This window comes from Somniosus microcephalus, chromosome 6, assembly GCF_052327205.1.
Source record: "Somniosus microcephalus isolate GS21.2 chromosome 6, FLI_Smic_1.0, whole genome shotgun sequence".
Lineage (NCBI taxonomy): Eukaryota > Metazoa > Chordata > Chondrichthyes > Squaliformes > Somniosidae > Somniosus > Somniosus microcephalus.
The window spans coordinates 96391710-96405522 of record NC_140992.1 but is presented as its reverse complement, the minus strand read 5'-3'; the positions used below and the strand labels follow the sequence as shown (position 1 = coordinate 96405522).

At 48.8% G+C, this 13813-nt stretch overlaps 1 protein-coding gene across 1 annotated transcript in view; it reads left to right on the top strand.

The window, feature by feature from the left end:
* LOC147115929 (beta-galactoside alpha-2,6-sialyltransferase 1-like) overlaps positions 1-13813 on the top strand; it is a 232320-nt gene that overhangs the window by 42751 nt on the left and 175756 nt on the right. The gene's annotated exons all lie outside the window — the stretch shown is intronic.

Sequence of the window (13813 nt, the reverse complement as noted above, 5' to 3'; positions counted from 1 at the left end):
ATCAGCTCCGGCTATTTGGCAGAGGGCAATGGAACAAGTCCTGCAAGGGATCCCAGGGACCCAGTGTTATTTGGACGACATCCTGGTCACGGGCGAAAATGACAGTGATCACCTTGCCAACCTGGAGCAGGTGCTCACTAGATTGCAGGAATATGGGCTCCGAGCTAACCGCCCCAAATGCGAGTTTTTTAGAAAACAGATCTCGTATTGTGGCCACGTTATCGATAAAGAGGGGTTACATAAGTCCCCAGAGAAGATTGAGGCTGCAGTCAAGGCTCCAGCACCGGAAAATGTGTCACAACTGAGGTCGTTCCTCGGGTTGGTAAACTACTACCATAAGTTCTTGCCAAATTTGTCTGCAATACTACACCCACTGAACACCCTACTGCAAACTGGGGTGCCATGGAAGTGTAGTGACGAATGTAGATGAGCTTTCCAGAAGAGCAAAACACTAATCACATCGAAAGAGGTATTGGCCCATTACAACCCAGCATTACCAATTCGGTTGGCATGTGATGCGTCACCCTACGGCATTGGAGCGGTGCTGTCGCACAAATTCTCGGTCGGCTCAGAGAGGCCAATAGCCTTTGCGTCACGATCACTAACCTCAGCCGAGCGTAACTACGCCCAGATTGACAGGGAGGCCCTCAGCCTAGTGTGGGGAGTGAAAAAGTTCAATCAGTATCTGCACGGGCAGAAATTCACCTTGCTGACCGATCACCAGCCTCTCCATTTTAAATCCGAAGAAGGGCGTTCCGGTGATGACTGCACAACGACTACAAAAATGGTCACTTTTTCTAGGGGCGCACCACTATGAGATTGAATATAAGGGCACGAAACAGCATGGAAATGCTGATGGGCTATCACGCCTGCCACTGCCTACTGCGGAGGAAGCACCAGCAGTGGATCCTGTCGAAATATTCCATTCGACTATAGTTGAATACCTACCGGTAACTAACGTTTGTATCGAAAAGTAAACCCGAAATGACCCGACACTGTCTCGGGTATATGATTTGACGGTGAAGGGATGGCCAGCACATGGCGACTCACTGTTGCCAGCATTCTCGACAAGGAGAGAACAAATGTCCTTGTGCCGGGGGACCTTGATGTGTGGATCCCGAGTGGTAATTCCACCCAAGTTAAGGGATAGAGTGCTCAATGAGCTTCATGAGGGTCATCTGGGAGGGGTAAAAATGAAAAGCCTAGCCAGGGCGTATGTGTGGTGGCCAGGAATCGATAAACAAATCGAGGACCTGACCAAGAGTTGCTCAGGATACCAGAAAGTCCAAAATGCACCACCACAGGCCCCTCTACACCCATGGGAGTGGCCCTCATCTCCATGGCAACGGGTGCATATTGATTTTGCTGGTCCATTCATGGACTCAATGTTTTTAATAGACGTGGATGCGCACTCGAAATGGCCTGAGGTCATCAAAATGTCCTCCACCACCACGGAGAAAACTATTGCAGTCCTACGGACCATTTTTGCCAGGAATGGCTTGCCAGAACAGATTTGCTCCGACAACGGACCACAGTTTGTGTCCGAAGAGTTCCAGAGGTTCTTGAAAAAGAATGGGGTAAGGCATTACACATCCGCCCTGTATCATCCAGCCACAAATGGATTGGCTGAGAGGTTCGTACAAACCTTTAAGAAGGCAATAAAGGCTATGTACAATGACAACATTCCACTGCAGCACAAGGTGGACAATTTCCTGTTCGCCTACCGGAATGCGACACATGCAGTCACCAACCAGACCCCAGCCATGATGTTCTTTAACCGAAGGTTAAGATCTTGCCTGGATTTGCTCAGACCAAACGTACGAAGAGATGTTGAGAGTAAGCAATTCCAGCACATCCATGAGAAGCCAACAAGGAGCTTCAATGTAGGGCAACCCGTCTTGGCCCGCGACTACCGAACAGAAAAATGGCAGCCAGGAACGATATGCACACGGCAGGGCCCACTAATGTACACAGTGGACGTTGGGGAGAGCATCGTGAGACGCCATGCTGACCAGATCCTAGAGTCACAGGAACAAGTCAACCCCATGCCTCGCCCATATGTACCTGGTGATGAACCTGACGTACAGGTCGCATCTACCCCAGAAACAGTAGCATCGGAAGCTGATGAACCAACCGACGACAGGGGGCCAGAATCGCCTCCGCACCAAGAGCAAGACACTCGGGAAAGGCGCTATCCAGAAAGGATCAGGAAGCCTCCCCAAAGACTGAATATATAAATAGACTATTTTCAGCTAATGTTGCATGTTAAAAGTGTTAATTGTAATTAGTTTGATATTTAATTGTTAAATGAGTGTTATGGTACTATTAATCTAAAAGGGGAGGAATTGTAAGGTATATACCTTTAAGGGGGGAACTATCTTTTACAGCTCATGTATACTGCAGTACCGGCAGTGACCACACCTGTATATAGCACTGAGTAGTAATCTGTACAGATCAGTTCCCGTGTGAGCCACGTTGAGTAAACACCTGTTGTACCGTTCTGCTGCAGTCTGTGTCTTATTATACACAGACACAACAGATTATATGATAATTTAATCCAAATCTGGCCTGCATTCTTCCATCTCCAGAATATTGCCTATTGCTGCGAAAACCCTCATCCACATCTTTATTACCTCAAAGAATTACTTCTAAAATTCTCTCCTCACTAGCCTTCACCCTTCGCAAACTTCAGCTAATCTAGAAATCTCCAGTCTGTGTCCTCTCTTGCACAGTATCACAAATCCATCATCCCATCACTCCCACTGCACCCACTACCCTACCTCCAAAGGGAAAGTTCCACAGGTTCACTGTGCCCCCCAGTAAATTAATATAAAAATCTTCGCCCTCATCTTCAAATCTGAGTGGCCTTGCTCCACTCGATCTTAGTGATCTTCCCTGGTTATATGCCAATCTGCTCCTCTAGTTCTAGATTACTGCTCTTTTGTCATGCTCTCTCTCTGCTGCATCATCTGAGGCTGATCATTCAGTCATCATGAACCTGCCCTCTGGAAATTTCCTCCCAAAACCATTCCCTCCATGGCTTCAAAAGCCTCCTAAAAGCCTGTCCCTTTGATCAAGCCTTTGGTCTCTTCCCCTCAATTTATTTTTTCTGCTCGGTGTCCACCTTGTTAAAGGCTCTGACATGTTTTCTTTGATGTGAGGGTGCTTTGTAAATGCAGCTTGTTCCTGTAGTCAGCCATATGGGCAATTGGGCACCAAGTCCTACTGAATAAATTGTCTTCACAATTATTGTCTAAAAAGACAAATCAAGTATTTGTATTGTATGCTACCATTTTTTTTAGTCTTGTCATTCTTTCACAGCATATAATCAAACTTGGAGATCATAAGAATAATAATTAACAATAGTGGGGCAAAAATTGGGGCTGAGAATGAAAGCTATGAATTCTAATAGGAAGTCTTAAAGGGAAAGCTAAAAAATGAGGAACAAATTAATAGGCTTGCAGTCTGTCTTACTTTCCTACTCATCTTAAGCAAGTGTCTGCAGTAGTTGCTAGTTGTTACTTTGCTTGTTATTAATTTCAATCCATATTATTGCTGTTTCTACAGCAACCTTTGACAGCTTTATTATCATCCCTTGATGATTATGCAACCTTTGTCTAGTTTCATAGATTTATCTTTAGGAAAGTCTACAATTATTTAGCTCCATCTGTTGCTGCTTTCCACCTTCAAGTGAACTATCAACAGGTGAATTATCAATGGTGATAATATCAAGATTTTCATCAGCTTTGTACACTTCTAATTTCAAAAAGTCTATCCTGAATGATTCTTACATTAAAATAAACACACATCCTTCAATATGCTCTTATCTCTATGATTCCTCTGCCTTATTGGATGCTTAAATGGACAGTCAAGTGGAAGAAGAGAACAAAAACTGTTGAATCCGTGATTCTTAAAGTATGATGTTTTCCAATAACTGCACGGAGGCTGTAACTTAACAATCAACAGGTGTTTACTGGAGGAGGGTAGTCTAAAGACTGACAGTACAGAGGCATGCTCAAGGCTTATATACAGGTGTGGTCACTGCCGGTACTACAGTATACAGGAGCTGTAAAAGTAGTTCTCTCTTAAAGGTACATACACTACAATTCCTCCCCTTTTAGATTAGCAGTACCCATAATGTTCAAATAACAATTAACACTTTAACATGCACATTAAACTGAAATAGTCCATTTATAGATTCAGTCTTTGGGGCGGCTTCCTGATCCTTTCTGGATAGCGCCTTTCCTGAGGTTCTTCTTCTTGGTGCGGAGGCGATTCTGGCCCCTTTTCGTCAGTTATTTCATCAGTTTCCACTGCTACTGTTTCTGAGGTAGATGCTACCGGTATGTCGGATTCATCCCCAGGGACGCGAGACATGGGGTTGACTCGTTCCTGTGACGCTAAGATCTGGTCGACGTGGCATCTCACAATGTTCTCCCCGACATCCACTGTGTACATTAATGGCCCCTGCCGTGTGCATATCGTTCCGGGTTGCCATTTCTCTGTTCGGTAGTCACGGGCCAAGACTGGTTGTCCTACATTGAAGCTCCTTGTCGGCTTCTCATTGATGTGCTGGAATTGTTTATCCTCAACATTCCTTCGCACATTTGGTCTGAGCAAATCCAGACGAGATCTCAACCTTCGGTTAAAGAACATCATGGCCGGGGTCTGGTTGGTAACTGCATGTGTCGCATTTCTGTAGACTAACAGGAAATTGTCCACCTTATGCTGTAGTGGAATTTCATCATCGCACATGGCCTTTATCGCCTTTTTAAAGGTTTGTACGAACCTCTCAGCCAATCCATTTGTGGCTGGATGATACGGGGCGGATGTGTAATGCCTTACCCCATTCCTTCTCATAAATTTCCGAAACTCTTCGGACACAAACTGTGGTCCATTATCAGAGCAAATCTGCTCTGGCAAGCCGTTCCTGGCAAATATGGTCCGTAGGACTGCAATCGTTTTCTCTGTAGTGGTTGAGGACATTTTTATCACCTCAGGCCATTTCGAGTGAGCATCCACTGCTATTAAGAACATTGAGTCCATGAATGGACCAGCAAAATCAATATGCACCCGTTGCCATGGAGAGGAGGTCCACTCCCATGGGTGTAGAGGGGCATGTGGTGGTGCATTTTGGACCTTCTGGCATCCTGAGCAGCTCTTGGTTAGGTCCTTGATTTGTTGATCGATCCCCGGCCACCACACATAAGCCCTAGCAAGGCTTTTCATTTTCACCCCTCTCAGATGACCTTCGTGAAGCTCATTGAGCACTCTCTCCCTTAACTTGGGTGGAATTAGCACTCGGGATCCACACATCACTGTCCCCTGGCATATTGACAGCTGTTCTCTTCTGGATGAGAATGCTGGCAACAGTGAGTCGCCATGTGTTGGCCATCCCCTCACCGTCAAATCATATACCCGAGACAGTGTCGGGTCATTTCGGATCTCCTCTATATCCGCGTTAGTTACTGGCAATCGTTCAATTATTGACGAATAAAATATCTCGATAGGGTCCACTGCTGGTGTTTCCTCCACAGTAGGCAGTGGCAGGCGTGATAGCCCATCAGCATTTCCATGCTGTTTCGTGCCTTTATATTCTATTTCATATTGGTTCACCCCTAGAAAAAGGGACCATCTTTGTAACCGTTGTGCAGTCATCACCGGAACGCCCTTCTTTGGATTAAAGATGGAGACAAGTGGTTGGTGGTCAGTCAGCAAGGTGAACTTCTGCCCATGCAGATAGTGGTTGAATTTTTTTACTCCCCATACTAGGCTGAGGGCCTCCCTGTCAATCTGGGCGTAGTTGCGCTCGGCTGAGGTTAGTGACCGAGATGCAAAGGCTACTGGCCTCTCCAACCCATCTGGGAATTTGTGCGACAGCACCGCTCCAATACCATAGGGTGATGCATCACATGCCAACTGAACTGGTAGTGCTGGGTTGAAATGGGCCAACACCTCTTTTGATGTGATCAATTCTTTGCACTTCTGGAAAGCTCGTTTACATTCGTCATTCCACTTCCATGGTACCCCCGTTTGCAGTAGGGTGTTCAGTGGGTGTAATACTGTAGACAAATTTGGTAAGAACTTATGGTAGTAGTTTACCAGCCCGAGGAACGACCTCAGTTGTGACACATTTTCCGGTGCTGGAGCCTTGACTACTGCCTCAATCTTTTCAGGGGACTTATGTAACCCCTCTTCATCAATAACGTGGCCACAATACAAGATCTGCTTCTGGAAAAACTCGCACTTGTGCCGATTAGCTCGCAGCCCATATTCCTTTAATCTAGTGAGCACCTTCTCCAGGTTGGCGAGGTGATCACTGTCATTTTCGCCCGTGACCAGGATGTCGTCCAAATAACACTGGGTCCCTGGAATCCCTTGCAGGACTTGATCCATTGCCCTTTGCCAAATAGCCGGAGCCGATGCTACCCCGAACACCAGCCGGTTGTATTGGTAGAGACCTTTATGAGTGTTGATCGTGAGGTATTGTTTTGAGGCTTCTTCTACCTCCATTTGCAAGTACGCCTGGGCCAGATCAATTTTGGTGAAGTGTTTACCTCCAGATAGCGAGGCGAAAATATCCTCAATCCGTGGAAGCGGATATTGTACCGTGTGAAGGACTGGGTTCACTGTCACCTTAAAATCCCCACAGATGCGGACCTTCTTTGGTTCCCCAGGTGTATTACTCAACGACCTCTTCATTACAGGAACGATGGGTGTAGCCCACTCGCTCCAGTCTACTTTGGACAGTACTCCTGAACGTTCCAACCCTTCCAGCTCTGCTTCGACGGCTGGTCGGATCGCATAAGGCACCGGTCTGGCCTTAAAAAACTTTGTGCTTGCATTTTCCTCTATTTTAATCGTTGCTTTTATGCCTTTTAGTGTTCCGAGTCCCTCCTGGAACACTTCTTGTGCGTCAGTTAGCATTTTTGACAGTCGTCCAGGTGTGACGTCGTCATCCTTTCTGGCCTCAACCTTCAGTGCCTGTATGGAATGCCAATCTAATTGTATCTTCCGGATCCATTCACGTCCTAGTAGTGGTGGTCCTCCATCTGGCAATACATATAGGTCCATTTTAGGTATTTCCTGGCCTTTGTATATCACTTTCACCCTTATTTTTCCTTTGGGGTAGACTTTTTGCCCCATGTACGTCTTCAAGACAATCTCTGTAGCTTTCAAGGGTATATGTGAAAATAGCCACTTGTAGTTCCTTTGGTTTATGACTGTTAGGGCTGATCCTGTGTCCAATTCCATTTTCACTTGGACTCTGTCTATCTTGAGTGTGACCCAGATAGTCTGGTGATGCTCCATTTTGGTTACCTTATGTCGTTTCAGACAACCCAGCTCCTTGCTTCCGGAGTCTGTATCACTTTTCTGTTCATCTGAACTACTGTCCATCACCTTATGTACCTTTTTGTACTTCTCCTGTGGAGATTTCTTGCTGTTGGTTTTCTTCCCTGACCTGCAGACTCTTGCTATGTGTCCTGCTTTCCCACACTGTCTGCACACTTGGTCCTTGAACCAACAATCCTTCTGGTCGTGTGTTGTTCTGCCGCAGCGATAACACTTCCCTGCTCCATATGACATTTCATTGGTGCCATATTCTTGCGGTCTCCGTTGTATCTCTGCAGCGCCCCGTGCGGCTGCTTCGTGTGATACTGCCATGCTGAAAGCCTTGTCCAGCGTAAGATCCTTTTCTGATAGAAGCCGTTTCTGGGTTCCTTCACTTTGAAGCCCACACACAAACTTGTCCCTTAACGTATCTGCTAGTCCCACTCCAAACTGGCAGTGTTTCGATAGCTTGCGCAGCTCCGTTAAGAACTCAGCATTACTTTAGTTTTTATGCTGGTTCCTTTTGTGGAACTTAAATCTTTCTGCTATCAGCAGCGGTGTGGGGTTTAAGTGGTCCTGTAGGATTTCTACTATGCTTTTGAAATTCTTATCCACGGGCTTCTCTGGGGTTATTAGGTTTCGCAGTAAGCCATAAGTTTTTGCAGCCATGGAATTTAACAAAACCAGTGCTTTCCTAGCATCTGGCACTTCATTCGTCCTGCAGTACACCTCAATGCATTCCACATATGTCGCCCAATCTTCGACTTCATTGTCGAACGCAGTGATACTGCCACTCTTCGGCATCCCTGGGTGTAATTTAACTGTCTAAAATGGCGTCTCCCGCGCTCTCCCTTCTTCTCCGCTGGCACAAAATGGCGTCTCCCGCGCTTTCCTTTCTTCCCGCGCTCGCCCTTCTTCTCCGCTGCGGCTTCTAAAATGGCATCTCCCGCGCTCTCCCTTCTTCTCCACGGCTCAATGGCGTCTCCCACGCTCTCCCTTCTTCTCCCCGCGGACGCGGTTCAGCCCTTGAGCCCTGGCTGTGCTCTGCGCGTTCTCCTGTGCGCCTTTCCCGTTGCCGTCGCTCGGTCCCGAACCCGGCTGCTGCTTTACCCTCTCTCTCTCTCTGTTTGTTTTTCCTCGACGCTGCTTGGTTTTCAACCCCCGGCTGCGCCCTGTGCGCTTCACCCTCTCTCTTATCCCGTCGACGCTGCTCGGCTTTTTCTCTGCCGTCGGTCGGCTCCAGCCGCCGCTGTCCGGGAAGGGTCTGCGCTGTACCTGTTGCCAGTCTGTTGCTGGATCGTCGTGGCTGGGGAACCAAGCCCGGCTCTCAACAGCCTCCCCTGCGATGTTCACTCTCTGCCGGATGACTGGGTGGTTGCTCGTGGTCGACGCCCGTGCTTCTGGCATCGACTTTCTTCCACCGCCCTCCCGGAGCGAATCCTTGAAGGGAAATGCAGAGTTGCAGGTAGATTCGAATTGACCTCGTCGCCACTGTTGAATCTGTGATTCTTAAAGTATGATGTTTTCCAATAACTACACGGAGGTTGTAACTTAACAATCAACAGGTGTTTACTGGAGGAGGGTAGTCTAAAGACTGACGGTGCAGAGGCATGCTCAAGGCTTATATACAGGTGTGGTCACTGCTGGTCCTACAGTATACAGGAGCTGTAAAAGTAGTTCTCTCTTAAAGGTACATACACTACAAAAACGTTGCTAATTAGAATGTGAGAGGATGTTTTTAATTTATGATTAGATGTTCTACCTACTCCTCAAATCAATAAAGTTTTTAGACGGTGAGGTCAAGTGCCACAGATTTATTAAGCATACAGTATATGCGACAGTGCATGCAATTAAAAAGGTGATGTTTTACTTTTGCAGGAGTAACTAAAGCTCTTGCCTCATTAAAAGTGATTACAGTTCCCTGAAAGTTAGGAACTAGTCTGCAATGACACGTTTTTAATTAAGCTCCCTCATTATGCAGATGATTACTTCATGCTGAAACTGAGCACTGCTGCAGTGTCATCAGTTCAAAAATTCAATGGTCACTACTTTAAAATTGAATCATACTTCCCTGTATAGCAAATAAATGCTAACGGTACTAGAATACGAAGAGAAATTAATGGCAGTATAACATAGTAGACTTCAGCTGAGTCTGATGAACCTTTTCCTTACAAGAATATGGTTCAAAAAGATAAATGGAGTATGGAAAAATCAGAACTAAAGTTTAAAAATAAAAATTGAACAGAAAATGGAGTGTAAATAACCACAACAACTTGTATTTGTGTAGCCCTTCATATGTTAAAGCATCTCTGAGCACTTTAAAGGATAGAGAGCTGTACATGGATGTGAGGGAATGTAAAGGCAGAGACAGATAGCATGGTTGAAGAGGTGAATTATTGGGAAGCTTCTGAAGCCAAGGAGAGAGAGAGCGAGTGAGCAAGCAAGGCAGAATAGTCTAGGAAGAGAGTTCCAGAGGGCACAATTGCTGAAGGGAGGGCAGATAATGTAATTCAAATTGGTCTCTAAGTACTTCTAATTTAGGCTTAAAATTACAGTATTAAAGATACTCAGAACATTTCTGTAGCTTTATTGTTTCAGTGTTTGTTTCAGTGCCACAGCATGTGAGTTTAAAAAAAATTGCTTATCCCAGGGAGGTGGGAATTTCTCCAAACCTTTCAGCAGTCTGTCTTAATACAATTCTCCATTTTACATAACAGTTAATTGTTTATATATTGAATTTATTTTTTGCAGTAAAAATTGCTGAGTTGATGGCACTTTCTTAACCATACTACCTTTTACACGACCAATATATATAATTTATATACAGGGGTGGGGGTGGGAAATAGAGCAAAACAAAACTTAAGACTATTGCAGTGCGATTGTGTGAACAGATCCACAGATGTGACTTGACTTGTATCTGCCCTTTGTTTTTGCCACTGTGTAGGCCTCAAAGATTCAGTAAAGAATCATGGTCTGGAGAAATTCATCTTTGATCAATAATAAGGCGGCTATGCTTCTTTAGATTTCAAACAAATTCACATCCTTACAATTTACAAAACAACATTATGTAGTTAAGTTCTGAACTGCTTTGTGTCAATCACATGTAGAAAATGGTTAATCGATGAAATGGGGAGTCAACTTTTGCAAAACACAAACAAGAAATCAAAACCCAAACGTTTGCACAAAAGCTCAAGGGCTAGATTTTCAGTATAGACAGTTTTGGGGCGCTAACCTTAGCGCCCGCCCGAAGTTAGCGCCCGCCCCAAAGTAGCGCCCCGTTGCCGGAAATTCAGTGGCTTCGCCCTAAGAGGTTGGTGGAGCGCTAAAAGAGGCGTTCCACTACTCTCTTTAGGCGCTAAGCCGGCGGTCCAGAGGGATAGCGCCCAGGCGGGGCGCAGCACGGGTGCGGTCATTTTTGCACTGACAGCAGACCCCGTGGTGCCGACCAGCTCTTAAAGGGGGAAGGGACGAATTGGTCTGCTGCCACGCCCTGCACACTGCAGCCTTGCAAAGAGGCCTCAACACTACTGCTCAGCCCCAGGGAGTCATGGCAACGCCAGAGAAGGCCCGTCAGCGTGCCCTGCGCTTCTCAGAGGGTGATCTGGACATAATGGTCACAGCTCTGGAGGTGAGGCGCAAGATCTTGTTTCCAGAGAGTGGGAGGAATCCAACCCACCACGACTACACCAAAGCCTGGAAGCAGATCGCCCAGAGGGTGACATTCACCGGCGAGGCCCCCAGGACCCACAAACAATGCCGTAAGAAATACAACGATCTGACCAGGATTGTGAGGGTGAGTAGCCTTTCCAGTCTCCTCCTCATTCTTGCATATACACCTGACATGATGGGCAAAGGGACCTGAAAGTCCTTTTGGCCAGCCCTCAGCCAGCAGCATTGGGACAGTCATGAGCATCAAATGGCCATTCGGCACTCTACACTTTGGCCAAGCTATTCCACCATGGGAGGCAGTGGACAGTACATCAGGGCTTCACTCTGTCCAAGCTATTCCACCATGGGAGGCAGTGGACAGTACATCAGGGCTTCACTCTGTCCAAACTATTCCACCATGGGAGGCAGTGGACAGTACATCAGGGCTTCACTCTGTCCAAGCTATTCCACCATGGGAGGCAGTGGACAGTACATCAGGGCTTCACTCTGTCCAAGCTATTCCACCATGGGAGGCAGTGGACAGTACATCAGGGCTTCACTCTGTCCAAGCTATTCCACCATGGGAGGCAGTGCACACTACATCAGGGCTTCACTCTGTCCAAGCTATTCCACCATGGGAGGCAGTGCACACTACATCAGGGCTTCACTCTGTCCAAGCTATTCCACCATGGGAGGCAGTGGACAGTACATCAGGGCTTCACTCTGTCCAAGCTATTCCACCATGGGAGGCAGTGCACACTACATCAGGGCTTCACTCTGTCCAAGCTATTCCACCATGGGAGGCAGTGGACAGTACATCAGGGCTTCACTCTGTCCAAGCTATTCCACCATGGGAGGCAGTGCACACTACATCAGGGCTTCACTCTGTCCAAGCTATTCCACCATGGGAGGCAGTGCACACTACATCAGGGCTTCACTCTGTCCAAGCTATTCCACCATGGGAGGCAGTGCACACTACATCAGGGCTTCACTCTGTCCAAGCTATTCCACCATGGGAGGCAGTGCACACTACATCAGGGCTTCACTGCGCACTTACAGCCCGTCCTTTCTCTTGCAGGCTAAAGTAGCGTTTAATCGCCAGGCCCGTGCCAGGGGTGGCCGCGCCAAGCTGCAGAAGCTCACTCGGCTGGAGGAGCGCGTGTGTGTGCTCATGGGAGCCCGTGTGATTGTCCCCACAGCGTGCGGTGTATCCGACCCTCCACTGCCCGGCAATGGTAAGGACCTCGCCTTTTGGCCCTCTCGCGTCGCACTGGCCCATCCGAGCTACCTCCTTTGCCACTGTCCCACCAATGCGCTGAATCCCACCAGTCCTAACTCCCTCGCTGACGCCGTCTCCTCACTCTGAAGCTACTCTTGTGCATTCCTGCTTTCAGCTGGTGACGACCAGGACCCTGAGGCTGCCAGTGACAGCACCTCCAACCAGGAGGAGGAGGAGGAGCAAGCCGGACCTTCGGGGGAACAGTCACGTCCCGCAGGAGAGGAGGAAATGCTTGACACCTCCTCACTGGACGAGTGCCTGGAGGAACTGTCGCAGGGCAATGCAGCTTCTGGGACCAGTGGCGTCCAGCCACCCAGCAGCCGTGCGCGTGGCCCGCGGCCTTCCCCCCAAAGGGGGGAAGGATCAGAGGGGAGTGCTGCTGCTCGGCACACTCGCCGTCACCAACGCGGCAAGGGTCCCCTAGTTCGGCCCCCTCCTCCCCAGCGGGAGAGTCGCGACTCCAGTCCGGACACCTTCACTTCGGAGGAGGTGCGGAAGCTCGATCAGATGGCCGACGACTCGGACCGGCGCCACACGGAGCTCATGAGCGTGGTGGGGCGCATGCCTGAGGCCATCGAGTCGCTGGCGACCAGTGTGCGCGAGTTCGGGGCAGCAACTGCCGCGACTGGCCGCATGCTAACTGATGCCGTCAAGACCCTGGCGGATGTGATGCGCGCGCACAACAGGACCACAGGGCCACTCACTGCTGCCACACGCGCTGTCTCAGGCAGGCATCGCCAGGGCAGGCGCCGCGCTGGACCATCCCAGCAAGCCGGCCGTCGGCTGATTGCTGCGGATCCTGCAGTGCGGGCCCGGCCGAGTGCCACCGCGCCACAGCACCAGCCAGCGCATCCCAGACGCCAGCTGGCCCACATTGCGCCATCCGTCGCCGCCATTCCCCCTCTGGGGCGTCAAGGGCAAGCGGCTGCAGCTGATGGTGGCCAGGCTCAGGTGCGCCACTCAGGAGACGGCCCCTCGAGGCCCAAACGCCGTGTAGGCCGCCCCCCAGCGGCATCTGGCGGAAGGGCATCTGAGCCTCAGGCGCCTTCCCCCAGCCTCGCAGCAGCCACTGGGCAGAGCTTGCGAAGGAGCAGCAGGCAGGGCAGGGGAGGCAAAATGCTGGCCAAGGTCTCGCCCTCGCGGGCCACTCAGTAGAGGGTGTGGCCAGCTTTCCTTTAATATGGCGGTGGCCATCTTTATTTTGCCCATGGTTGTGCTTTTGGAGGGCTTTTTTTTTGCGTTTGGCCGACGTTGAGGCCCGGTTTCAATAAAGGTGGAGTGGCTCCTCCCCAGTTTGTGGGAGTGAGTCGTTTGTTGGGCTTTTTGTGGGGCCCGTTTATTGTTTTTGGGGATTCATGTGGGAAGGGCTTTTCATTTTTGTGTAATAAAAAATTATCTTTATTCATGCAGTCTCCATGGTTGTTCTTCTTAGTGTTTGTTGGCTTCGCCGGCTGAGGGCTTGCGGAGCGGCTGCATTCATCTTCCCTCATGGCCCCTGGCCATTCCCTGACAGGGGGCTTAGAAGTACCGTGTAATAAGGTGGCGTCGTGCGGC